At 41.7% G+C, this 27758-nt stretch overlaps 1 long non-coding RNA gene across 1 annotated transcript in view; it reads right to left on the reverse strand.

The window, feature by feature from the left end:
* LOC119910972 overlaps nt 1–27758 on the reverse strand; it is an 89309-nt gene that overhangs the window by 18167 nt on the left and 43384 nt on the right. Inside the window, exon 3 of the long non-coding RNA XR_005445729.1 lies at nt 26085–26309. This is a non-coding gene — a long non-coding RNA (uncharacterized LOC119910972). The remainder of the gene's footprint in view (nt 1–26084; nt 26310–27758) is intronic.

Below are 27758 nucleotides of genomic sequence, written 5' to 3' on the forward strand. Positions count from 1 at the left end.
CCCTTCCATAACCCCCCCTCCACACACACACACACAGACGACACACACATATGCCGGCAGACTCCATCGATTGATTTCCCCTCACTGTGACACATTTGGTGCAGCCGCATGTGGCCTATTAATTATATCCACAGCAGACTCTCGTCACGCTCCCCTTTTCCCAACAATACAACCCATCACGCATGCACACACACACACATACAAATATGTATGCACTACCCTCAGAGCAAGCAACCAGGGGTCTACTAGACAACATCCATGACCCTTTAACCACTGAATTTGAGCGAGAAGCAGATAGGGAAGGGGGAGGACTCGAACCTGGAGCATTTGAGTGAGGTAAACAAACAGTGGCAGTTGAAGCGAGTTTGGACCCATGTCGCGTGTAATCTGGCTAACATCTGTTAGCCATCATGTGTGTGGCTTCATTTAAAGTCCAGAGTGGACTAAGAGCCCAAGGAGGCTCCCTGCATCCCTGCTCGCAGGCTTTTAGCTGCGCTGCTCCAAATGTTTTCCTCTGCACAGACGGACCAAGAAAGAACGAGAGCGAGAAGAGAGGGCAGCGGAGACCAAGGCTGACACGCACTCGACAGAACACAACAGCACTTAACTCATCAGGCGGCTTTTTCCTCCATTGTGCGTACATGTTTGTGTTTGTGCAATTCCCCTGCGTGTGTGCGTGTGTGTGTGTGTGTGTGTGTGTGTGTGTGTGTGTGTGTGTGCACATCTGGTAAACAATACAGTAAGCCTTCGCTGCAGGCCTCTTACAGCCTCAAAATCCCGGGTTTTTATATTTAGCTCGTAATCACTATAATTTCCAAATTAGATACAGGCTGGCCAAGTACACATTCCTTCTGTACAATAGCCCTAAATGGTTGTCCTATCATCTCCGGAGACAATCTCAGGAGAGAGACACTTTAAATATTAGAGTGATATTCAAAGACAATCCATAGTGATGAAAACAAGCAGAGCGTGCTAAACAGCTGCTGTTGAGGATATTGTGCAAGGGGAGGGGAGGGAGACACAGATTAAGAGCAGATTACAGAGCCTTTCCCTCTAGGCCCTCCATATTCTGGACTGACAATGCAGTGGGATTGGGAGATCAACCTGGAGATTTTCATATGAAAAGATGTTTTCCATCAGAGATTAACGGCTGTTATTATTCATTAACTTTTTTTTCCTGCTCTCAAATCCTTGTTTAGCCTGCTGCCAGCACTGTGAGCAGAGTAGCAGAGAAATGACAGGAATGAGACAAACAGAATACAGTACACGTTCTGTGAGAGGAAAAGAGGAGGGAAGAGAGGATGGAGAAGCGTGTTGTATTGAGAGGCATTTCCTGGCAAGAAAGCAAAATACTCAGGACTATGCATTACATCTTACCATAAACAAAGGCTGGGGTTCATGCATTATTTATTGGCAATAATACTAAGAGTGAGTGCATAGGACGAATACATTAATCATATGATCATCTGGAGTTTACACTTGCTTATACTGTATCTGTTAGTTTGTTTGTGCACACCCGCTGATTAAGATGCTTATTTGTTTGATCATTACTTATGGGGTTGTCCATACGATTGCACGTGGGCGGATAAAAATCCAGACATGTTTGCATGTTTTTGTTGTTTCCATGTGACGCATTGTGTAATAACCTACTCATTGTTTTGAATGTTGTAATCTACTAGATTTATATCAAATAACCAAAAAACTGGAATTTCTCATCAAAGAACCAATAAAAAAAGATCAAAGAGAAGGAATGGAAGTCGGTTTCATGCATCATGCATGTTTCTTCAGCAATGTACTCTATTTAAAAAGCGAGAAATAATAACATTTCAAACAGAGGCAACCAGCCCTACAGTGGAGACACAATTAAAACCCAAACCATTTGTTAATCCTATTGACACTATCTGATTCATTTTGCAAGCAGCCAAAGTAATTATAGCGTCTTTATGGGTCCTTGCCGATTGCGATGCTCTATAATTAGAGAAAACACAACAGCATAGCAGCACCACCCAACAGAATGAATAGGAGTAACCCCCCCCAATGTCAGGAGAAGAGACCATAAAATAAAATAAAAGAAGTATATTAAAAAAAATGGATAAAAGGTCCCAGATCCCCCCTGGCTATCGATCTCAGACCATGGTGATGCAAATGTGTGTGTTCCATTTTTGTAAGTGTTGCATCTGTGCATACATGTGTGAGGGTGTGCATGTGTAAATGCCTATGTCTGTACGTGGGGTTGTGTTAGTGTGCTGGTGTGTGTTCATAGATGATCCCGTGCCAAAGAGGAAAAATCCCACAGGGTGAATCAATAGATAGCGCTGGATAATGGAGGCCTGCTCAGACAGCTGTGTTCTGCCTCTCTTTCTGTGCCTGCCTTGCTGGCTGACTGACTGACTGACTGAGTGGATGACTGGCTGGCTAACAGGCTGGCTGAGGGACTTCAGTTAGCCCACATAGCATCCCACTGCCAAGGCATAGCTTGCTATGTACTGGTCAATGGACAACACCCACTGGCAGCCCAATTCACACAGTAATCACAAATACAGACACACACCACATGATGTGCATGAGCAGCAAGAGGATGAACACGCTAACAAATACTAAAAAGCGTGAAGTTGTCATTGTCGTGGTGGTGCTTCATTCTGGCAAATGGACAAAGTTCCTTAAATACACAAATACAAACCTCCTGACATTCAGAAATACACACATTACACATTCCTCTACACACATCCTCTTCTTGTTACATGTAAGGGTCCCAATGTAAATGAAATACAGGTCTTTGTAGGAAAAACTAACCCTTCAAGAGTGTGCTGTTACATGAAAAAAAAAAATTCTTTTTATGGCAAAAGCAATGAAAAACTCTATATTTCCTCTGCTTGGTTGTATTACATTTTTTGTTAGAACTGATCAAAGGCCATAAAATAAAATCTAAATACCTAAATAATCAGGCAATAGTTTAATCAGCTTTTATCCTCCCTCTTTTCTCACAAAGGTATTGCAGAGACAATCCCCCCGTCCCCTCCTCCCTCTGCCAGACTTCATAATCAATATCAATAAAAATAAATCCTGTATCTAATTTCCTTAAGTGCACCCTTTATTGATCTACGGTTTACGACTTAACAAAACATCCAATAAATATTAACAAGCGCCCCAGCCCTGGTGGAAATTATCAGCAGATTACAGCCATGTATCCAAACATGAATGATAAATTCTCTCACAGTTTCCAGACCCATTAAAAAGTATTACTTACAAAGATCATCTGACTGAAGCTTTCAATTAAATATCTGCTGAGAGCGTAAAGGCATAAATGATGAAACGGAGCCACAGTAGCAGATTTTCATGTAAGATTAAAGCAGGAGATAAAACAAAAAATAATTATGTTTTTAGATGAATTTGTACATCCACAGTCCAGTCCACAGTTTCAGTGTTTATCTTCCTCCCTACACCCGTCTCTCCCCTTGGTTTGGAGGTTTCAGTTGTGGTGCCATAACTGATAAAGAGCTGACAAAAAAATGCAGAGAAATACTCCTTAATTAAAGCGCCATGAAGGAAGACTGAAGGTTTTCTACTGCACATCCAAACACACACATATAACACACACAGAGTAACACGGCTACTGCAGGCTTGATGTGCTGTGGCTAATGAGAAAGGACAGTGGACCACAGTTAACATGTCTCTTCCTCTCCAGTAAAAATTAGTTCATCGTTTCACATCATTATTCAAATCAAGCCCCTAATTCCTAAAATATTTGCATATCTTAAAACTGGCTGGCTTTTTTTTTCTTGCCTTAGGCTGATGCAAGTCACAGTGATAGAAATGAAAAACAGTGAACACGCTGGAGAAATTATGCACATCAAATATAGTGCAGCTAGAGACACAGTGGTGGAGACCCCGACACTTAAATGTTCCTGTGGGAATGTTTGTCATGGGCCAGCAGAAAGCTCACCTCTATTATTTATAATTCATGACACGTCAGACATTAACAGTGAACGTTACTCAGCTCACTTCTTGCTCAGTCATCGGGGCAGACACGGCATGGCTCGAATGTGTCACATATACCATGTGAATTAATTTTTCTGCATAGCATTTATGACCACAATGATTAACACGGACAAGTACAGACAACTGTGCCCAAGACAAAGAAAATGAAAACACAAGAATTATACTAAGTTTGGGCTTCAGCTAATGCTTACTTTCATGATATGTTCATCTGTTGATTATTGTCTCAATTCATTGATTAACCATTTAGTCAAATGATAAAAAAATGAAATGAATGAATGAAAATACAATCACAATTTCTTATAGCCGAAGGTGACGTTATCAAATGAGTCCATAATATTATGAAAATGGTTCAGTCAGAGCTGACTATATTTCTGTCGATGGACTAATCGATCAGCTAATCATTTCAGCTCTACACTGAATTATTTTTCCTTTACTTGAAATGCAGTGCTTTCCGCTAAGGCTGTTTATCATGTTAAAATGTTCAATTACCAATACAATGCCTGAGTTTCTGTACGATAATTTTTGGATCTCTTGCTTTGAGCTATTTAAACTTTTTTTTTATTTTCTACAGAACTACACAAGCAGCCATTCCCCAAAATTAAAAAAAAAACCTACTACTGTCTGATCAAAGAATAATCTGACTTTTCGGTTACTCAAGTAAAGTACATTACTATTAGCAATAAAATGTACCTAAACTACTAAATGGCTCCTTTCAATGTGATATCTTCACACTACTGGGTAATTATTATTGATGCATGAACTAATTTCAACCACTTCATAAACCGTTTGGTAGTTTATGCATCATATTTTGTAAACTGATCATATGGTTTTGTGTGTAAAATTGTAATCTGTAAAGAAACTAAAGCTGACAAATAAATGTTATGGACCACATGTGTAAACTAGCTTAAAACAGAAGTACTCAAGTGCCTCTAATTTGTACCTTAAAGACGGTATTTGAGTAAACGTACTTAGTTAATTTAACATAAAACAAAAACACACTATTGATGTTTGATCGAAAGCCCTGTTTTCCAGTTCACTATCAAAAATAAAATAAAAGTCACCACTGCTGAATTTGTAGCATGACCCCGAGCAACAGGAAGAAAGACATGGGACACCACGTCTCTGTGAGGCTGCAGATGCAGATCCATAACCTGATCCTCTGAATGGGCCTGATACTCAACACTGTGTCACTGTCCAAAGAGGTCAACAAAGTGCTGGGAACATATGGGTCATATTAGACCTACCGTGAATGGTGCAAGGGACAATGTACAGTGTATTATCCTGAGCTGCTCGAGTGTCTGTCTGCGTGTGGACGTGTGTGTGTCCGCGTGGACAGTATGCTGTAGCTGCATCAGCTAAATGGAACGTCACTGAACCATGTCACTGAAGCAATCAATAGACACAGACATCTGGTTACTGTTGGTATGTAAAGTATGCGTGTGTGTGTGCACGCGCGCATGTGTGTAGGCGAAGGGTATTGTCCAGAGTCCTCTGAGTCATGTAACATTGCACTACCTTTGTAATAGAAGAGGAGAGTTCCTGTAATGATTTATTCATCGCAACATCAAAGATACATTCAAGCACAGGTGTCAAAACGCCCGTATTGCATGTCATTTCCACAGTGTCTTTTTTTTCAAAAATTTTTCCCATTCTGAGGAGACCCACAGCCTCACATTTCTAGCATTTTTCAAAAGTAGGCTGCATTACTTTCTTCTCGGCCTGAGCAGCACACTAAACGATGATTCACATATAGCAAACAAATAAATGAAATAAAACAAGAACTGAAAAAGAGAGTGAGACCGCCCGAGAGACAGACACATACACACGCACAGATACAGAAGCAGAGAGAGATGAGTGCTAGTGTGAATAGGCGGGAGAGAGAGTATGCTGAATCCCACTCAGACCACCTGCTCATCAGTTCCTCTGGCACAACAGATACTGTCATTGTCCACACAAACACAAACACAAACACACACGCACACACACACCCATACTAAGCTCAAATATAAAAATCTCCCGGTGCGCTCACAGAAAGCCTTTCCCAGTCCCTCCCACATCAGATGCTGGGCACACAGACTTGATTTAAAACTGTTAGGTGCCATTCAATATGGGCTTGGTTTGGAGCCAAGCCTCGGACATTTCTCAAAGGTTCTGCTCAGTTACCTGCTCAGTTATTTGTTCCAGCATACTTCAGAAAAGTAGCCTGCGGTGTGTTTGTGTGAGCAGTGTCGGCTTCCTTACTTGGGCCTTGGTTTCTGTTTTTTTTCATTGTTTGGGTGTTGTTGAGGAATGATAATTTGAGCTACTTCTGCTTAATTTAAAAAGACTGTTGGCGATAGGTAACAGACAGGAGATTCTGCTTGGTTAAAGGTTTAGCCAATTAGCAGAAATGTCACAGCTGCAGCAAACATTTCATAAGACAGAAAATAAGCTAATTTTGACATGCCAGGGCATCGGGCTAACGCTTTTTATATAAAGTAGTATAAATGATAAAGCAGGTCTTTTCACTGAGAAAATCTAAATTTTGTCCCATAACCTTTTATTTTATTTTAACTATTTAATTTGGGTCTTATCCAGAATACAAATACTAAGTCAACAATAAACCAATAGTGAAGATCTGCTGATCTCAAAGGAAAATGGGAATTTTTAAAAATAAATCAGGGAATACTGGACATATTTTAAAAAAGGAAAAGAGAAAATCACCAAAATTTTTGGCATGGACCAATGTTATACAGCAGAAAACATGGTCTGTCTCTGCAATACTCCAGCACAATGCCGCACGCTCCCCCCCTATTATTCTCCATTGAAGGGATTCCATTGAAGGGACAGGTGCAGCTATGCATCAGCCCTACCCCAGAGTGAAAAAGACACGTGTGCATGCAGTCACACAAACACATGTCCTACAATATATAACACACACAATCATATGTGCAAGCACCTTCCGCCCCCACTGGCTGTGTATTGTTTGGTCACAGTGTATGTGTGGGGGGGATACTCAGGTACCCAAGGTAATGGCACCTGGGGTTATTCAGGCCTAAATGGCAGCTCTGGCTACGCTGCAGCTCACAAAGTGCCTGTATGAGCACCGCAGAGACTAATGCGCCTGTGCACACAATGTCTCGCTCAACTACAAAGGACAGGTGTGTGCGTGTCACTAAATTGTCCCCCCGTTGTCTGGGCCTCTCCGAGTGGCAGGCCCTGTCCATTAGCCGCAATTTAACAGGATGATCAGAGTGCTTGAAAAGGGCCACATCAAACAGGTCTGGAGAATCCCAGGTGCCCGACGCAAACGCAGGCATCGGCAATAACCAAGCCCACTTACAGGCCTAATGTATTCTGTGAGGGAAATGAAGATGTTCCTCCTCCACCCAAGGCCCTTTTGTTCTGCGGTGGAGAGACAGAAGGGATTGTTTCTAAGTTCACATGGTGTCTGGGTGATGAGAGCAATGAGGGCAATTATCTTTCTGAGATGCATATTAATATTTCACTAATGGAAGGCTGATGGTCCTGTTATGATTAAGTAATAATATATTGTAGAGAGTGTAGAATACAAACGCTGATGTTAAGTACAAAGGCAAAGCAAATGCTCTGATCTTGCACTCCAATATTCACCTTACAGGTTACACCGATGTGAATTCAAAATGTTTTATTTCAGAGCATAGCAGGCAAAATTGAATATGATGAAGGATGGAAAATTATTAATTAGATATACATATAGTGTATATCATGTATTTGTATTAAGTCCCTGTTTCATTCTCAATAGGTGAAGACAAAAGGGCATGTCTTTCTAGCATTACTACTATTTTGTAAAATGTGTGCAAATTTAATTTAAGAAAAAACCCAAGCATTTTACACAAGCAGCATTCATAGTAGTTGTCCCGATAACTCATAAAGCTCTCAGGGAAAGACATATATCAAGCTTTCATTTATTTTGAAAGCCTCCATCTTCTATGATATCATTTATCCAACTGAATCTAGGGCAAGGCCCAAGCAGGACAGTCGAACTGGGACCAAAAGGACACCATGTCCCAAGTTACCTTGTTGATTTATGACCAGAAGTCTGCCCCTGCGATGACCTCTATAGGTGTCACCCAGACAGGGACGTGGCACTCAGGCCGACATGACAAAGCTTCTCTCCGAAGGTCATGCCCTGCCCTGCAGCCACTTTCTCGGAGACTCATCATAAGCCCCGGACACACTTCTCCAACTGCATTAACTTCTTCTGGGAAAAGTGTCTAGCTGCAGGCCGTAGGATTGTGACACTAAAGCAATCATAACCACCTGCTCGTTGACGTGCCCAACTGTGCTGAAGTGCACCATGCTCCTTTTTTTCACGTTTAATTCTGAGCCAGGATTTGTCATGCTTCTCACAGAGCTGATCCACATCAGCTCGCTCATTGGGCCGCTTTAATCATCACAAGCTTTAGCAGTTTTACTGTAATTTAAAGAAGAAATCAATGACAAAAAGTCAGCACAACCAACAGTAGAGGTTTGCACATGAAATATACAACACAAGCAAAGATACACACAGGAGCACCAAATCACAGAACTCTAGACAATATTGTTTTTCTTTGAGGTAGGTACACTCATCACATCTGACTCTATAGTATATGACTGATGAGCTTCAGACACACAAGCATAAAGAGATGAAGACAGAGGCAGAGAGTGACAGAGAGTGGCTCCTTTTACACTGACAGGTGTGCAACACTGGCTGGCCTCTTTGAAAAGCATCCATTTCCTTAGCAACTGGACGTCAGCTCAATTCAGCCAGGCGATTTTAGCAGATGGCTTGGTAAATACCTTGCCATGTGTTCCTGAAGAGAAACTATAATGCATCTTGACAAAACACAAGCACATTCGCCCAAGCTCACACACCACATTCACATAATTCACTCCTCTTTACGCCATCCTCCCTCATCTTCTACTTAAGCCTTGCTTGTATTTAAAAAATAAAATAAAATAGTGTTCTCATGCATATGTTTCCAGGTTTCAACACTTCACTTTTATGATGGCCATTCCAAAGTTAATAGAGAATGTAATGCACAGTCTTCCTTTGTAACAATCAACTCCAGCCAAGGGTCTCAATCCATTTAATTGCGTAACCATGGTTACTGCCATTTTGTACATACTGTACAGAATACAGCCAAAGGTTCTTCTATTGAAAATAAATTATTCCAAGGGTAGAGAAAATGCAGTGCCTTATGAAATGCCCTGAACCATGGGCGACACAGAATAGCTTTTTTTCCAACTGAGACAGTGCAGAAATGTTGTGGATTGATGTTTCAATAGGTACTTTGAAGTTGAGAGGTCTCGATATGAAGCTCTTTCCTTTATTCCCTATTATTCTTTCTCTCTCTGCCAAACTGCTCTGACATCTCCATATGACATCGACCTCGCCCATTAGCCTGCCTTCCCCACCAGCACACAAACATTTGAATCGTCTTTAATATGCTTTTATTCTTGTACTGTTTTCTTTTGTCACTTTCTCTAATCTATTACATTTATCTTTACACTTGTCTTTTCCATATTTATCTATCTCTTCCTCTTTTCTTTTCTCGGTCATGTGTTGCAACTGCGCAGGGCAGCTGGGACCAGCTGTACAGTTCAGTTCAGCTACAGACCCTGTCATTGACATTAAGCCCCCTGAGTGGCCCAGTTCTGGGGCGTGTGGTCATTGTGCATGTGTGTGTGTGTGTCTTCGTTAGAGATAGAGTGTGTGTGTGTGTGTGTGTGTGTGTGTGTGTCACTCATACAACATACCAGCAGCAAGGACTTCTCCAATGGCTTCCATGTATGTTGTGTTGTGTCGGGTCAGATTATGGTGCTGCTCTACCTATTCTGAATGATGTGATGGACCAAACCTATCTCCTACAAAATAGGTATGCATAGGTAGGCATATTCTACTAATTTGCCAGATACTTTTTGGAAGACACATAATTGCACAATTTTCACAAATGATTGTATATTAAGCCCTTAGTTACTGTTGCTGTTACTGTCTTTCAAGATTTATTTTCTCACACCGCACATAATGCAGTATAATGATAACGGTGGCAGATTTACTATTCTAAAATCATAGTAAATTTTGAAATAAATACATCTTTGACTTCAGACCGAGGCAGAAAAAAGCAATCTTATGATTTCTAACTTAAACTTACTTACTAACTTAACTTAAATGACAACAATGTCATAGGCAGATTGTATTAGCTGTAGCTAGCTAGGTAGTTAAGCTCACATTATTGTTGCTCTATGAGTTTGTTGAAAACATGCGTCTAGCTGACTTCTTAAACCTCACTAGTTGATGATTCATTTTGAAGATACTAATTAGTACAACAGGAACTAATGTAGTTCCTGTTGTACCCCTTGAAACAGCGTAACTATTATTAAATAATGATATGTCAACTAGTGGCCTTGGAAGTAACGCTAAGTTACTACTGTAGGTAGTTAGCCAGACATGCAAGTCACCCACTGAACAAACATGACAAAAGTATTTAAGGTTCCAATAATCATGACTTTAAAAGAGAAAAAATAACAATATAAAACATTAAAAATAAATAACCACCAGAATAAATAAGGTATGAGCTTCTCAAACTGCACAGACATCGTCAAGAGGCGCAAAGCAAAAAAATCCCTTGGCTGAATAAAGTGTGAATAAAGTGTAACAGAGAAATATTCAGTTCTATATGATCTTAACAAAATAAAAACATTTGTCAATATGGATACAGCCACTACAGTACCTGTCCACATGTCTAGGCAGACTAGGGATGGAGCTAGCTGGCTGCTGGCTGTCTGTGTGCCTGCCACTGCTACTGTACAGCATGTTAATGCACATGAACAGAGCTTTGTGTCTCCCTCCCTGCCCACTGCCTGTTCACCACTCAGCTCCCCATATGCCGCTCCCTTGCGCTCCTCTCATCCAGCCACTGGGAGCTTGATTAAGCCTGACTTGTCACCAAATTACACACACAAAGTTTACATGCATTCCCCGGCTCTCCAGCTGTTGCAGATTTGTTACAAAGAATAAATCTTGAAGCAGTTGACTGAGCAGGTCTGGGATGTCTGCCGCCTCATTGATAGGGAGAGATGGGGAAAGGGCGGGGGAGATTGAGAGAAAGAAAGACAGAATGGGAAAACAAGACAGACAGAAGACTATGTGAGAGGAACCAGGTTGATTCAGAAACTGCTTTGATTGGTTTAATAGAGCGTCTATGAGCAGAAAATGTAGCCAAATAGACAAATTAATTCTGAGATCACAGACAACAAAAGTACACAAATTAGACTACAGAAAACAAGTTTTTTTTAAGGTTTTGTCAATAAAGTTGGGTACAACATTGCAAATGTGCATAAGTGCTTCACAATGAAAGAGCCTAAAGGGTCGTATATATACACGGACAGGGATAGCAAGAGCTTCCGTTAATATTGCATTGGCTGTCTGCATAGGCTGTGTCCACATCTGTTTGCACTAAAAGCAATTCAAGGGACAACAAATGCTTAAGACAAATCCTTTAGTGTCTTGCTAAACATGCAGAAATAACTATCATAATAGTTTTAGTGGTTGCAATATTAGAATAAACAAGATAACCAATGGGCAGTGAAAAAGAACAAATCTGCTATATTTCCACATGAGCTTATCCCACTCTATAAAAAGGTTATTTTCTTATGTTTGGAAAATCAAAGTTTTAGGACTGTACACTAGATTCAACTATGAGAGGTTGATGGAAGTTAACGGAGATTTTTCTGAAGTCAATGTACTTGAAATCTTGACATGTTTCCTCTCAATACGCCTCTCTCAGATAATAATGACACATGATTCTTTTGTCTTGTGTTTCTCCTCCATCTTTTTGTGATTATGATTTCTCTCTTAGATCATCTAAATGGCTGTGGCAGTAATTGCTGTGTGGGCATCATTACCCAAGAAAGCATGAATAAGACACAGTAATGAGCAAAAGCCTCAGAGCTTGCTAGACCGTTGATCAATACCATTAAACAATGTGCACTTTGAGCCGAGCTGCGTTCGAGAGCTCCGACACTCAAATGGATATTCCTCATAGCACTAATGGCTTTGAACTAGGCCTCCATTACCATGTATAAAACGCTGCCTATTAACATAATCAAATCTCTCTGTGTTTTTTTGCGTCAGAGATAATATGAAAAGACAGGAGGTTGCTAATGTAATTAAGCGTATGCTATAATTACTATCCCCTGATCACATGACCTCTTCTCCTAACAAAGCTGAATAAATAGTCCCATTACCCTGACTACTGCGTTGTGATTTGGTGCATTGCCGGTTTACATGTTGTCTTATGTTTGAATGTAAACAAGATGGCTACAGAACACCAATTCTGCTTTCGGATTGCAATGCCAACATACCAAAAATGTAAACAAATACGTAAAATAGCCCAATTCATGAGCTAAAAAGCAGACTTTATGTCTTGATTTTTTAAAGATTCTACCACTAAAATCCATTTCTGTTGCAGCCAGAACCATCAGGACTGCAGCTAGAAAGCCATTATGATCAGTGGGTTTAATTACAAACATTTTAATTTGCATCCAGGGGCTCTATTCATCACATCCATCTCGGCTAGCAGCCCCGTTCTCCCTCCATATGCCCAATAAATAAATAAGAAGCTAAAAGAGATTCTGGGGCCCGAGAAATGATTACTATTTCACTTACAATTACCAGGATGATAATGGCTATTGTATTGATTGCTCTGCCCTTTAAGATCAAGGTCATATGAAAATGTAATCAAAAAAGCTTTGATAATTCCTGCTGAGCCATGAAATGAGAAAATGCAATAGTGAAGCTTGGCTGAAATGTCTTACCTCCATTAAACTTGGCTGGCACACTACACACAGTAAACATCAGTTTTCCCATGAAACTGAATTGTCTCATTTATGATCCCCATTGTAACCTTTTGTGTTAAGATTTATTTCATGTAAATAGAATATTATAGTGTCTAGAATAACAGAACTTACATGGGAACACAAAGACATCTCAGCATATTTGTCAAGTGCAGGCATATTTGTGTGCACTATAGATAATACGCCAGCTAGTGTGTGTTGTATCATCATTAACACGCGTCTTTGTGTTGCTCACTCACTTTAATATGATGTTAATGCGATGCTGAGAGTTAATAGAATGATTGATGAGGTCGTGAAACTGATCAGTGAAACTGTGTCAGCTAGCAGTCACCAAAAGTACAATGAATGACGGAACGATAACGATCCTCATGACTGCAGATGGTTCTACTGTACGGTAGAATTAAACAATGGCTTCATAAATAACCATTTAACCCTGGAAGCATTTGCTGTCATTCACATTTTGAAGTCATTTCCACAACTCAAATGTGAAATTCACTCATTAATTCATTGAGGCAGACGCTCAACCTCAGTATATCAGTTCTGTCAACTCATTAAAAGCACATTCTTTAATAGAGGGTTGTCCTAAAAATGAGATGTAGTTTGCCAGTATATTAAGATTTATGTTGTTTGTCGTGCAACTACCAGTCCTTGCTGTGTTTCTGTAATGAAGATAATTGTTGCAGGTTCTGTATAAAAATAAATGACAAATAAATCCCAGGCACGTATGGTAAAAAAAATGGATCCATATGTTTTGATGCAAAGCATTTCCTCCACTGCAACACTAAGGGATTCGTACACTAAATACTTGCCAGCCCCAGCCCTGTGCCTGCTTATACCCTCCAGACATCCTCCCCCGTATCCAAGAAACCTCTGTGTGTTTAGGAATCAGGCTCCACCATGACTCTGCGTAGCGCCTGGGAAGATATCGCCGCACGTCCAAAAATTTCCATCAATGGCGGCTCAACTCCTCCGCAGTAACTCTCTGATAGGTTAATCCCTGTATCACACTTCAGCACCAGTTCACTAAGCGGCTTAAAAGGACACATTAGAACGATGACAATGACCTGCTAATGGTGTTACATTTCTCTGAAGCATTATGAGCTATCTTTGTCACATTTATCTTATAATGAGATCTGTCAATTGGGGGGAAGAAGATCCCATGCAGCAGCCAAGGACATTGATATTTCACATAATAAATAATGACCTAGAAAAGGGAGAAAACAAACCTTGATCCCTCTCCCCTGATCTGTTTTCTTTGCAGGCGACAGAGCGGGCAGCCCCATAGAGGCCTTGGAGCTCGGTGTCACCATGTAGATTACTGGCTGCTGTGCAGACCCAAGTCCTCAGGGCCACCACAACACCCCCAACCACACCATGTGTGATTGATGACTGCCGGTTCCCATGGGCGTTTTATAACATTTCCTCAAGCAATGTCCCCTAAAGGAAATGTGCCATAATTCATCATGCTATTACTGTACCAAGTCCAAATAGTAATTTTGTCCCCTCTAATTTCATTATGGTGTGCATTTTTATCCTCCTGTATGCTTTTATAATGGGGGAGACCACATTTTATATTCAAACTAAACAGCCAAGCTCAAATCTGGATTGGAATATATGCACCTTTCTTTTGTCCAAAAAATGTGTTGCCCTAGTAAAGATCACCATAGAGCTTTGCTAAAATTAACTGACCGCTAAAGATCACTAGTTAAGATTCTGTTACAGGAAATGGTATTTTAAAGAACCAAGTTCTCTCATCTAGAGATGTTTTCTGAATAATGGCTAAATTGACCGAGTCCAGTGGAACCTCCTAATAACTGTTGCTAAGTGAAGCATTCACAAGTGCATTTTTTAGATAAACATCAGCTGATTCATAATTTGCTGCACACCAATTTCCACATCCAAGCAGTGTTTCTGCTAAATGACCTTTTGGTCTAACCGTTTTCCTTTACATTCCCCCATTTAGTTTATTAAAAGTACAGTACTTTTTTTTTAAATTGCATGTTTTTTTCCCAACAGTTTCTGCCAAGAAAAGTTTGACATCTAAATCCAGAGTGGAGTGGACCAACATTAATGCATATCATCATACAACTGTACATACTGTAGATGCAGACACATAGGAGTTACTTTACAACATTAAGTGGCATAGCCCTCTTTCCACAGAGAGTCGGAGCTGTAACAAAATATTTATGTCGACACATGATGAAATATTTTTAGAATCTCTTGAAGATACAAGTAAAATCAGATTTTACTTTTGTTGACTAACTAGACTATTAGCTATAGTAGCTAATGTAACAATGATAGATAATAACAACAGATAGACACATTTGAATTTTTATAGTACACTGGTGCACATTGCTTTTCTGTTTGTTGCTAAGACTCAAATTAACCTGAACGTTTTACACTCGCAGTCTAGGGTCTACTGTTAAAGCAGGAAACATTGAAAATCTGTTTATACGTAGCTTGCAAATTACATAAAGCTAGCTTGATAAACTGATGAACAGCTACTGAGAATAAAATGGACAATGGATATGATGCCACAGAACATTATTGTGGTAATTTACTCAGCATGAATCTTAGAATCCTATTTTTTTAATGCTCATAGAGAGTAAACAAAAAGAGAGTAAACAAAGAGTTATTTATATGGTTGTGGGAGGACAGATTAATGCTTGAAATGACCGAGCAAAACCATGTCAATTATGCATCATGTTTTTTACATGTGTTACGTGGGTTACTGAACAATCGCAATTAACTTTGCCCAAGCAACCATTTAGTTGATTGAGGAACAGACTTAATGGGATGAGAGGACTTTGTTGTGTTCTCTTTCAGACACACACACACAGTATATACACAAGGTTAAAAACAAGACACATTATCATTAGTTCTCAACACGTATGTAAGTACATATATCAGTGTTTTGTGAACAGCCATTTGAAGTTGCATATACACATACTATATGTACACACGTATGGATGCACATACAGTCACACACACACAGTAAACATAAATAAACACACTTACCCAGACAGTAGTATCACTGTCTACGACACTAATCCAAAAAGCACTAAGCTGTATTACTTTTAATTATTCCTGACAGCCTCTTGCTTTAATCTACACAAAGCACGTGCAAACGAGCTGTTACACTCTGCCTCCAAGAAAGGGGGACAGGAGAGGACGGCAGGCTGCCTGCCTGCCTGCTGAGAAGGCCTTCTCTGTGCATGACATGGACATGGGCTTCAGTGACCCGGCTGGCGCTCGCCTACGTCTCCTCGCCGGCTGAAGGCTCTGGGGCCGCCATGTGGCATCTGCTGCCATGGGGCTGGGCATGAGGCTGGGGCTGGGACTGGCCCTCTGTTCACCAGGCTTGTCTATAGAGCTGTAGCACATTTCTGGGACCTGGCGCCACGTTACCAACCAAACCAATTCTACAGAGAAAGTGGCAAGGTCACCCCTCGCTCTGCCTCAAAGACCTCCACCTGCCACGTTCTGCTCGGCTGTCATGCTACACAGAGAGTGGTGGGGGTTGGAGGGGGGGCACTTTGTTCAAAATTCAGAAGGTAATCCATTGTGCACACTGTTTCCATACACAATATTATTCACTGCAGTAATACACCTAATAAATAAACAATGTGCTAATTATGTAAAAAGCATTAGAGAAGAGATGAATTTCGTGACGCATTTGCGGCGTCTGAGTATAACTGGTCTCATTCATTTGAAAGCACAACATCTACTCTCAAAGAAAACCATACCAGTGCCCACCAGCTGACTATCATGATCTGTGTGACATAGTTTGATGCAGTAGGGTGACGCTGGTGACAGAACACATTCATAATGGTAGCTATTCCCTAGTGAGGGAAGGGGTCGTGTTTACCCCTGAAGGTAACTTCTTGTAATCCTTGCATACTTTATTCAAATAGTGCCCTAACCGGGGTCTCCAGGATTTTCCCCTTACAGCAACCAAAGCATGACCTTTACATTTGACGCTTGACAGTTCTTCAGATTCGCCCAACCAGAACAGATTAATGCATATTTATGTGTTTGTTACAGAGCAGTGGATGCTCTTTATCTCTTGGAGAACAATAGACAGAGAGCTCTTTGCAGACACACATGTGCACAATATGCATCCATGATCACTCACATAAATGCAAGCTGACATCATTACCTGCATATCGAAGTTTTTTTTTTGACCTGGCAGAAAAAACAATGCTGGCATTTAACTTTGCTTAAAATATAGCGTATATAATATAGCGAAAAAGGCATGTTGCCACTTTAAAAATGGTTGATCAGACTTGAAAAAACAAACAAGAAAATTAAAAATCAGTTGTCACAAGATTAAAACCAACTTAACTAAACCATTTACAACTGAATCTACTATTCATTGCTCTTTGTAAATGTTGCCATGAATAGGCGGTATAAAGCAAGTGACTGTACTGTTTATACATCCTTGGTCCATTTTACACATTGGCACCTGGTCGGGGGAGGATGCCGCCAAGATAATCTATTTAGATTGGCCAGGTCATTTATCATGGTTGTATAGCCCCTCCTCAGATGGTAGTCTGACTGATCCATCCAGCCAGAGTCTAGGTCCAGTGGCCTTTACGTCTGTCACAGTGTATGGATGACTGTGAATCTCTTTCAGTCTGGTCTGGGGTATAGAATTTCGCAGCATGAGGAAGGAACTGGCAAACATGTAGATTTCACTAAGTCAACATTAGCCTTCTTTTTCTCACTCAATGCCACTCCTTGAATAAGCCCATTCCCCAGAGGTTGAAAGCATCTGTATTTAAAAATATTTTGCTGGAAAATATTTTGCTGTCACACTCTGTTATGTACTCTTACAAAAAGAGTAGCATTTCAACAGCATAAAGGAAAATCAAAGGTAGATGAAAATAGGCATATGTGAGGTTCTATACTCATAAGATTTCTTTCTTTAAACGCAGCAGAAAATAGCAGGGATATTAGCCCTCTTATTTCAGCTTACACAGTTCTATTTGTGCAACAGCAAATCATTTCTTTCCTCGCTCATGTTCGTACGACCTCGTCATATTATATGCATATTTGTGTATGGTTCTCTGCGTCTAACAGAGAGAGAAAGATAGACAGAGAGAGCATGCATGTCAGTGTGTTCACTGGTTTATGGTCATCATCGTATAGACTCAAGGTCAGCTGGGTATGGTCCAAGGAAACAAGGTGCAGCAGTCTAAACATAGGCAGCCTTTCCCCTCCATCTGATCTGAGGGTCTGAGATGAGAGGCGGGACAGAATTACAAAGTTAACCTCACCCCCTCCAGATAGAAAGTGCCAGAGAGCTCTATTGAGTGCTAACATGCAGCAGCAGTAGCACTGTAGCTCTTAGACAAAACATTAGCTACAGCATATTCCAGCAGAGTACCCTGTATGGTCTTCATTTTAAGCAGTGGCTGGAAAAATTACACTTCTGTGTTGAAATTAGAGCAGTAGTTGCTTTAGAAATGCTGGAAAAAGACTATTAACAAATGGCTTCCAGTGGGAGGTAAAAGTGCACATTATATACACTTTCACAAAAAGCTTTTTCTGCAGAACAATTCTGCACCATTACCGAGCCACCCACTACCTCAGTTATTTGGACATAGTAACCTCCATGCCTGAGTACTCAAAGTTCTCTGGCGCAGCGAAAATTTAAGCGGCCACATGTGTGGGAGCGCAGAAATAGTGCACCATTAAAAGGTCCTGACTCACCTTGTTTTAAGTGCAAGGTCTAATTGCTAGCCTCTTTTCCAGAGGGCCAGAGCAGCAGCTGGCAGCAGGCTGTATCTACAGGGATGGCCATTAACGGTGGTGTAGCTAGCAAAGAAATAAGGCCTACAAACCCTGGCTCCCTCACAGACAGTCACTCTATTCTGAGACAGGCAAACACCACATGAGACAAATACACCAAGGCTGCCCTCTGTGACTTCTCACCCTACGTTTGACTAATAAATGGTGCTATTATTCTAGCTCCAGTTTGGTCAATCTTAAGTGTGCTATTAAAGAAGTCATTATTCAGTATGCAGCCCCCAGTTATTTAGATATTTAAATTAGTAACACTTTAGCCCTGCACAATTCAATAGAGACACATTTTTGCAAGATGTTAAAAGTATTGATAAAGATGAACAGCGGTGTGTTTTTTCTTCTTCAGGTGATACATCGTTGCTATTAAAGGTTAACAGTTGTAATGGGGCTTATTTTAGACAAACAAGACCCATTTGTATTCAGTGTGGAGTAGAGCATGTTCTTCGAGAGCTCTCTCTCTCACTTGCTTTCTCTTTCCCTCTTATTTTGCTTTACACATTTTTTTTTTCTTCACTTTTCTCACTGGGTGTGTTGGAGGTGTTTGAAGGTTACATGCAGTCAGATACAGATGAACAATGAAATGATGCATCTATGACAGATCGCTCACAATAGACTGGAGGCAGGCAGAGACACGGACAAAGAACAAGAAGAAACAAAGACAGACGCAAGCACACAGTGGACAGTAGTTCAGGTTTTCGGTGAAGGCACAAATTATTTACTGTTTCAGGTTCAGTGTTTTGTGTTCACGGCATGGATAGGAGAACGTGCAGGGTTTATATATACTCCAGAGCCTCCAGGGTTTTTAGCCCATAATTCATAGTCGACGCCTCCTTAGGGCACAGTTGACCACATACACGTCAAGAGCAGGAGGCCATCCCACACAGTGCAAACACAGCACACTGTTGCCTTTCTTTCTCTGCTGGCCTCACATTGCAAAAAACCCTGACACGGAGGTGTAACTGTCTCTCACACTGGCTTGCTTGCTGCCTCACCTACATGCACCCTCACTCAATAACTCTCATTGCCAAAACAGCAAACCTGCACGGAGCTTCTAAAGGAGGATTTCAGTTTCGGCAACAGTGTAAATGACCCCAGCTTAGAGATACTTTACTCCAGCTACTTAATCTAACTTCTGCCACATTGCAGGTGGGCTGAAAAACATCTCTTAGCCTGAAGAATAAAAAAAAATTAGCACAGACTTTAAATCTGCGTATGGGGTTTAACAGTAGAAATGCTGAGACGCTGTCCAGCTGGCCTTGTAAAAGTCACAGGCACCAGCAAGGGCTAGGACAACGCCATTTGTCATAACGTCAGCAAATTCAATAATTAATGGGCCGTATCCTATCACAGCTCTCCAGTTTAGTCCCCCCAATCCAGTCTCAGTCCCCCTGTGTTCAGGAGCATATTGTAGTCTCTCTCAGTGGTCTACCATGAACGTTTAATTCCTCATCATTAAAAGATGTCCAGTTGTACCCAGACAGCTATTTGGTCGCAATGACAAATGCACACACTCACTGTTCACATTCACATAGGCTTTTCATGACGCATCCATCCCAGAGGCAGAGGGAACCAGCATGTATTTTGGCACAAAGAGTGAAAATCCAAATTTTTCTTTTTTTTTTTTTTATTAGTTGACCCTTTACGGTTCCAGAATTAATTTCAGTTCTGAATAGCTATATAAGCTGGACATCCCAAAATAAGAAAAGACTGTCTGATTCACACAAGTAAGAAATGTGTGCATTTTGGGCTCTGAGAATATGAATTTATATGCATAGAAACATATCAAATTGTGTTTGCGCAGGTCTATATATGCATGCATGCATCTGTGCATGAGAGTCTGAGCATATATGACCCTGGATTTGATCAGCTGTAGCAGGCTCTGTGTTTACAAGGCCGAAGGAACAATGACAGTGTGTGATTAGGGGCAGGCAGGCCAACAGGGCCCGTCCCAAACACAGCTGGCACCAGGGGACTGCGAGGTGAGCTGGGAACCACCACATCCCTTTTGATTAATGTGAGAGCGAACGTGGGAGACTGGAAGGATGGCGGCACTGTGCCCCGCTCTGCTCTGCTCCTGCCAAGGAGGTGCATGTAGGTGAGGAAGGTCCACCATTGGCCCAAATGTCTTACTGCTCAGTGTGTGTGTGTGTGTGTGTGTGAGAGAGAGTTGCGATACAGTTTACAATACAAGGGAGTTATACATGTTTTACATGCACATAATTAAACCTTCAGTCCCTTGACCTTTCATTTCTGTCAGAGGCCATTTTGAGCTCACACTTAAGGTAGAAACCAGGGACGGTGATTGCCTGTTTTCTAATGTTGTCATGTAAAGATAATGACCTGACAAATTTTCCATGAATTTCCCAAGAATCTGCACAGGTTCAAGTTTAAGATTGGCTGGTACCAGCTACAACAAAAATCTATTACTTCTGTACTGAAACCAGTTGCAATTTACTTGTATGTTATTCTGTGGGATAATCTGCTGTTTTGAATGTTATGAGACATGGAGAAACAAATACTTTTGTCACAACTAAAAACATAGAGAAATATATTGTTTTCTATTTGTAAGAATGCAGCCCTTCGATTGCATACAAGCCCTTCAGAAATAAAGCTACTTCTGAAAAATCAGTGGTTGAGCAAAGTGTACTGTCTCTTTTCTTCAACCATGTCCTTTCCTTCACCCTGTGACCACACAGTTCAATAGAGTAACGCTTTTATGGGAGAATCTATGGGCACAATCACCCGGTGTGAAAATGTCAACCTCCCCTCCCTCGATTTCTTTGTTGATGCTGACATTTAGCCTGATATCAGAGAGGGGGTTCACTATAGTACGTCACATCAAAAACAACATAAAATGACACAATATGCAGGGGAAAAAGGGTGTTGAATTATCTGATACGGACCCAATTTCATACTTTGTATTGTCACAAACCTTTTCAAAACAGTATTAAGAAGCGAGACATGTTTTCTCCTTCAGCATAGCATCAGTGTGCTCTGCTACAGCCAGCATTACAACTACCCTGGATGCTGTCTCTAAGAGACCATATTCCTCTGCATCCTCTCCACCTCTCCACCCCCTTTCCCCTTTCTCTATCCCTCTTCATCACCCCCCCCCCCATCCTCCGCCTATCACCCTCTCCCCCAGGTGGCCGTGGGGCCGGCCTGTCTGAAATGTGATAGGCATAATCCCATTTAGCCTAATTGCATCTGCGGGAGAGCAGCCCTATGTGTCCCATCGTGCGCCTACCGAACCCCTTAGAACACATTATACACACATATCACATAGAAACCTCCTCAAAGCAGACATGTGGGTGCACACACGTGCACGTGCACCAGCATGCATGCTCTTACAGGGCTCTTGCGCATTACATGTACTGCATTGTGAGGTCCCTGTGCAGTTCTTTGTTTGTTTTTCCTCATCGATAAAATGCTCCAGAAGTGAGACATGGATCTCTTTCTCTCTCAAACACATGCCAGGGGAGGAGGCTTGGGGCGGGAGGTGTCTGTGCCCAGCTTGCATTAGTGCAGACGAGACAGAGAAGTCAGACAACCATGTTAAGAGAGGAGTGCTACAGTATAGGGCCTAATGGAAAGACTAAGGGTTTAATATGTGCACACGTGTTTGTGTGTGTGAGTGTGTGTGTGTGTGCCTGCACATGGATCTGCCTTAGGGGGCTGTGGTCCAATGAGTGAAGGGAGATGATGCTGCTATAGGGAGATCTGGGGAGTGGTCCACTGCAATAGGAGCCATAATGAGCTCTGTTCTCCCAGGCAACCGCTCACATATTATTCACACTAGAGCGAAGAGGGCAGAGGCATTAGGGCCAGTGGCATAGCTGCACATTAATGATCACGTTAAGAGTCCAAATGGGGATCCAGTGGCATCTATGAAATCATCATTAGCGTTATTCATGCTGTAGTTCATTTAGAATATGTGTAAGTAATCCGTCATACGTGCTGAAAGATGCATTGAGTAGAATATTTTTCATGATATTTGGTCCACTCAAAACCCTTTTCTATTCTATTCTAGTGCGTGTTCATGCATCTGTTTTGTATTGTGGCCCTTTTGTGGAGAGGCCGTGACATATTGAGCTCAAACAGGCTACAGATCAATCTGCAACACAAAGAAAATCAATGCCCCGGAACTGAGTTACTCCGATGGGTTGAGTGCATATCATTCGATTTTCAGTTGAATGAAGGACCATTACCATAAAATCAAGTCTCCAGTGGTGGAATTTAGTTGCATCCAAGGAGTATAATAGTTATGTTCAAGATACAGATCATCACAAACATTGTTACTGGCAATGGATGATAATCAAAATGATGACTACTTCAGTTATAACAGTCACTGTCTGGCATTTCTATTAAATGGCATGCTATCAGTGAAACTAAGCTTGTGGAAAAAATCCATGTATGTCATAATATGTGAAATGAAACTATTATCTTGAAAATAATAAATAGGCCCACTCTGTATAATGTGATACCACACAGATAGAGTGCCATTCAGTACTTCATATTCAAATAAGTCCCATACGGTCACATTGTTTCTGCGACAGGGACAAGAGAACGCTCACCTGTTTTTCTTAAGTATGGATAAAGCTGCAGTGCCGGTTTTCAAATGAGACAGCTTGAGTGTACCTCTCCTATATGAGAATAGCCACTACATTACAGAATCTCCAGCTGTTCCTTTATCCCCTACTCAATCCAGTCATTAAAACTTTCACATCTTTTCAAACATTTGTTGAGAAAGCTGCCAAACCCTGCTCTGATGTCTAATCGTTGAACACAATTCACAAGAAAGAAAAAAAACAGGAAAGGGATGGAAAAATATGTAAGACGTGTGAGGCAGAGAGCTTGAAAGTAATATCCGTCTGCGTTACCACATTGTAGTAGTATTCATGTCTTCAGGTTATTTTAGACAACTTTCTTTCTGTGTGTGTGTGTGTGTGTGTGTGTGTGTGTGTGTGTGTAGAGTGTTAAGTAAGCAGTGTGTGTGGATTTGTGGATTTTTATGTACTGTACACGCAGACGCGCATGCATTCGTGACCTCCAGGTCTTTGAGTCAAGGTGTGTGTGGGTGCAAATTCGATTACACTCAAGTTAAAGCAATTTCCTGCGGAATTCAATTCTTGTCCTCCGTTGCAGGTGAGCTCCCCGCGGACGTCTGTGTCTTCTCAAAGAAATAAAGCACCTATAAACAGCAGCCTTAAAGCAGGAAAGGAGAGCCAAAATGCAATTAATATGCAAATTCAGGGGGAGACTTAATGGGGAGCCTTAACAAACATTCGTGTGTTGAGAGATAAGGCTGTTTTCAGGTTGTTTTCCTCTAACCTCTGCATGTCCAAAGTCAAAGCCTTGGGGAGCTGAAACTCTTGAAAAGGCGTGGATGTTGCTGGTAATGGATTATTGCACTGGGAGAAGTAGGGCAGTCTAGGGCTATGTTTTGGAGAGCACACTGTTCGCCATGTCGTCATGCAAAATGGCAGTCAGCTAACTGAAACAATTCACTTTCGTCCTTTTATGTTATTCTGTGGCTTTTTTTCCCAGGGGTGAGCAATTTGCTCTGAATCCCATCAGAGATTGCCATGAGTGTGGGGAGGGGGGAGCGGAGGAGAGGAGGATAGAGGGGAGGAGAGGTAGAATGAGTAGCCTGAGGCGGGAGATGGAGGGCAGCAGAGAGGGTGAGAGTATGCATTCAGATTGGGAATTCATTTGCCATTCTCAGGCACAGTCATACTTCAAGAGGTTTACGAGAGACATGGAGAAGGGAGAGATGAGGCCTCTGATGTGGAATGACATGCCTCATGATAGAGGGAAAGGAGAAATAGGGAAAGAGAGACCGCTATGAATCACAGTGATAGGAATAGTGAGATCAACAGTTTGCAAAGGGGAGAGAGAGACGAGAAAAAAAGATGGACAGGTTTGGGCTGCAGTCCTACAGGTCGATGCTGCAGTCGAGGCCACAGCAGTGCTGTCTGATGGATCTAAGTCCCCGAGGACTCAACCCTCTTTTCATTCTATCCATCCCCCTCCTGCCCCCACCCTAATGATTCATCCACCACCTCCAGCCCCCCTGTGCCTTCACCATGATTCACACCCACTCCCCGAGCTAAATTATCACTGCGGTCCCTTGGAGAGCTCCATCACTCTCCCTCCATCTTCAGTTATCATCAAACAAGTATATGAGCTGCGACCGGTGCCTGATTGCATTGAAGAGCCCAGCTCAGCAGTTTTTATGAGACTACGCGCATTTGAGCGCACACTCAAACTCACACACCGCTGGCTTTGATGGCACTTTTGCAGGAAGAGTTTTCCATCTTAAAATGCTTGAGTGTTTACAAGTGATGACGCAGAGTGGATTGAGTGGAGGGCAGTGTAATTCCACAGGCAGGACACTATAAATGTTGATTAGATGAAGGTTGAGGGGAATATCTAATCATCAGGGACCCATTGGTATTCTTTTCCATCAACTGTTATGACATGGCCATAGAGGTACAGAGCACGCCAACAACTCAAGTTCACGCGCCGCACCATCAGGAAAGTTCACAAACAGGATGATGTTAAAAGAGCCTTGATTATTTGTTCAAAGGTTACAATAGTCCGGCACATTCCTAGGAGATAGTAGTGGATTGCTCTTTTGTTGAAAGTAGTTCAAATGAAAAAGCCTAAATAGAAAGGCGTGTGGGTATCCAGATTAGAGGCATGGCCCTACAGTATGTGCGGCGATGTTGGCAGGAGAGTCGGTCTGTCAGTCCACCAATTTGTTCCACAATTAAATATCTCAACAACTATTTGACTATATATAGAACTTTGTTGATCACCTGGCTATTTCATCTTGCACCATCATGAGGTCAAAATTTGAATGTGTCCAATACTGGTTTATGATACAAATACATACAAATGAATGACATTCCCATCAACCTCAGCTGTACTTTGTGTTCAGTGCTAATCATGAAATGTTAGCCTGCAAAAATGCTAAACTAAGACAGTAAACATGGTAAACATTATACATGCTACTAAACATCAGCATGGTAGCATTTTATTGTTAGCACGCTGACATTGGCATTCACCTTAAAGCAGCACTGTGCTTAAAGACCGCCTCACAGAGCTGCTAGCACGGCTGTAGACTCTTGTTTGAATGTAATTTCTCAGTGCCGAGAGTGTCACAAATCGCCTCCATTGTATTCCACATTGTGTGAGAAAGATCTGAAATCCAAGCAAATAAAACCCAAACAATCTGCACGGCTAGATAGAGGTAAGTGAGAAAATATGTTTATTTGTTATTTGGGTGAACCAACCTTTTCATGCACCCCCAAACACACAAACACAGACCATCCTCCCTCTCTGTCACCAAGCACCGATAAAGAGGGTATGATCTGGCATGTACTGGCCCCATGATTAAAGTGTACTGCGCTCACCTGCCCAAGTCCAATCAGAGCCTGTGCTGATTGCAGCAGCTTGCTGGAGACAAGAGATGGGGGGCTGGGGGCGGGGTCGGCTCCATCACTGGTGAAGTGACACTGTGGTGGTGCCATGGCAGGGCGGCAGGAAGCTCCAGCCCCAGGGAGTATCCAGCTCCGCTCTCCTCTCCACTCCTCTCTGGCCAGACGGGGTGAATCAATCATCTCCAAAGATGTCAGCATCTGCCCAAGCAATTTCAGATTGGAATAAATGGCAGATGGGGATGTTGTTCCCTCTGTTTAATCAGTTCCACCAAATGTGGTTTTATCTCTTATAAAATGAAACCATCTGTAGCACGTAGGTGTAAGGATCAAGTGAGGGAGGACGGAGGGAGAGGGTGACAGAGGGAGAGAAGAGAAGTGTGTGTTTGGTGTGCATGCATATGTGCATGTGGACGTGCATGTGTATGCTTTTCTAAGTGTATGTGTGTGTATATGTGTGTGTGTGTGTGTGTGTGTGTGTGTGTGTGTGTGTGTGTGTGTGGTGATGGAGGGCAGAGAGAGATGGAACACTGTGAAACAGAAGCAGAATAGTGGGAGTGAAATAAGAAGAAAAAAAAAGAGAAGCACTTATCCATTAAAAAGAGGGAAAATGTAATCTTACTGTGAGCTCACACCTCCACTCTAATCTCCCCCTTCTCCCTCACAGGAGAACTACCCAGGGGCCATCACCATTATATCTAGACCCATCTATTTCCTTCTCCGCCTCCAACCAGACACTGGGGCTGTAATTTGGTCCCCCTATAGCCCCAGCCGAGGCAGAGCCTTCCCTGATAAATCCCCTTGTTTCTAACTGGGGATGATAGTGTGTAGGCATTATAGCTCTCAAAGCTCTTGCCTCAGGGATTGTCTTGGTAACACTTTACTTTCGGGTGGCCTTATTTAAATGTGCAACTAGGAAAAGTCTAAGTAGACAGTGAAAAATCCTTTTATATCAGTAAGTAAATGTAAAATGCAAGCAAACAACAATGTCAAGACAAGCAGCTACTTCTGCACACTTGCTTTTACATAGTGTTGTTACACTCTCATAAACACATTATGCACAATACAAGTAAAGTGTTACTAGGGTTTTGTACAAGGTGGAGAGAGGCAGACGGTGAATGGAGAGAAAGATACGAGGGAAGGAAGGTAGGTGGGGTGGGGAGCGAGACTAGCTGTGACAAGTAGCTGTGACCCTCTGTGTGTGTTCTTCACATGCACTGCCTTATATCTGTCATTAATGAAAGTCTGAGAAGGTAATTCACTGTAGAGTCTCCTCCAGCAAGACATTCTTTTAAATCATTCATAACCGTAAAGAGAAGACTGCCTATGTGGAATGATTTTGCCAACAGCAAAAGGTCTTTGAATTGCACATATTTCAAAGTTGAATGCTCTTATTACACCGTTTAAAAATTAACACAAATACAGTTTAAAACACAAATGCAGATGACAAATTTGAGAGAAACAATTTGGAATTTAATGCAAAAACCACACTTCTAAATTATTCCCTGAGTGTCGACTGGAATGCAGTCGACTCTTTCTAGACTGCCAACATTAGGATTACACCCCTAGCCAACAACAAGTAATGGGCAAACTGTTCTTTGATCATTTTCTCAGCCAATCATCAAGCCTTATTTTTAAGACTTGTAAATC

The sequence above is a fragment of the Micropterus salmoides genome, unplaced genomic scaffold, assembly GCF_014851395.1.
Source record: "Micropterus salmoides isolate LMB-PRFRI ecotype aquatic unplaced genomic scaffold, ASM1485139v1 Ms_hic_scaffold_19, whole genome shotgun sequence".
Classification (NCBI taxonomy): domain Eukaryota; kingdom Metazoa; phylum Chordata; class Actinopteri; order Centrarchiformes; family Centrarchidae; genus Micropterus; species Micropterus salmoides.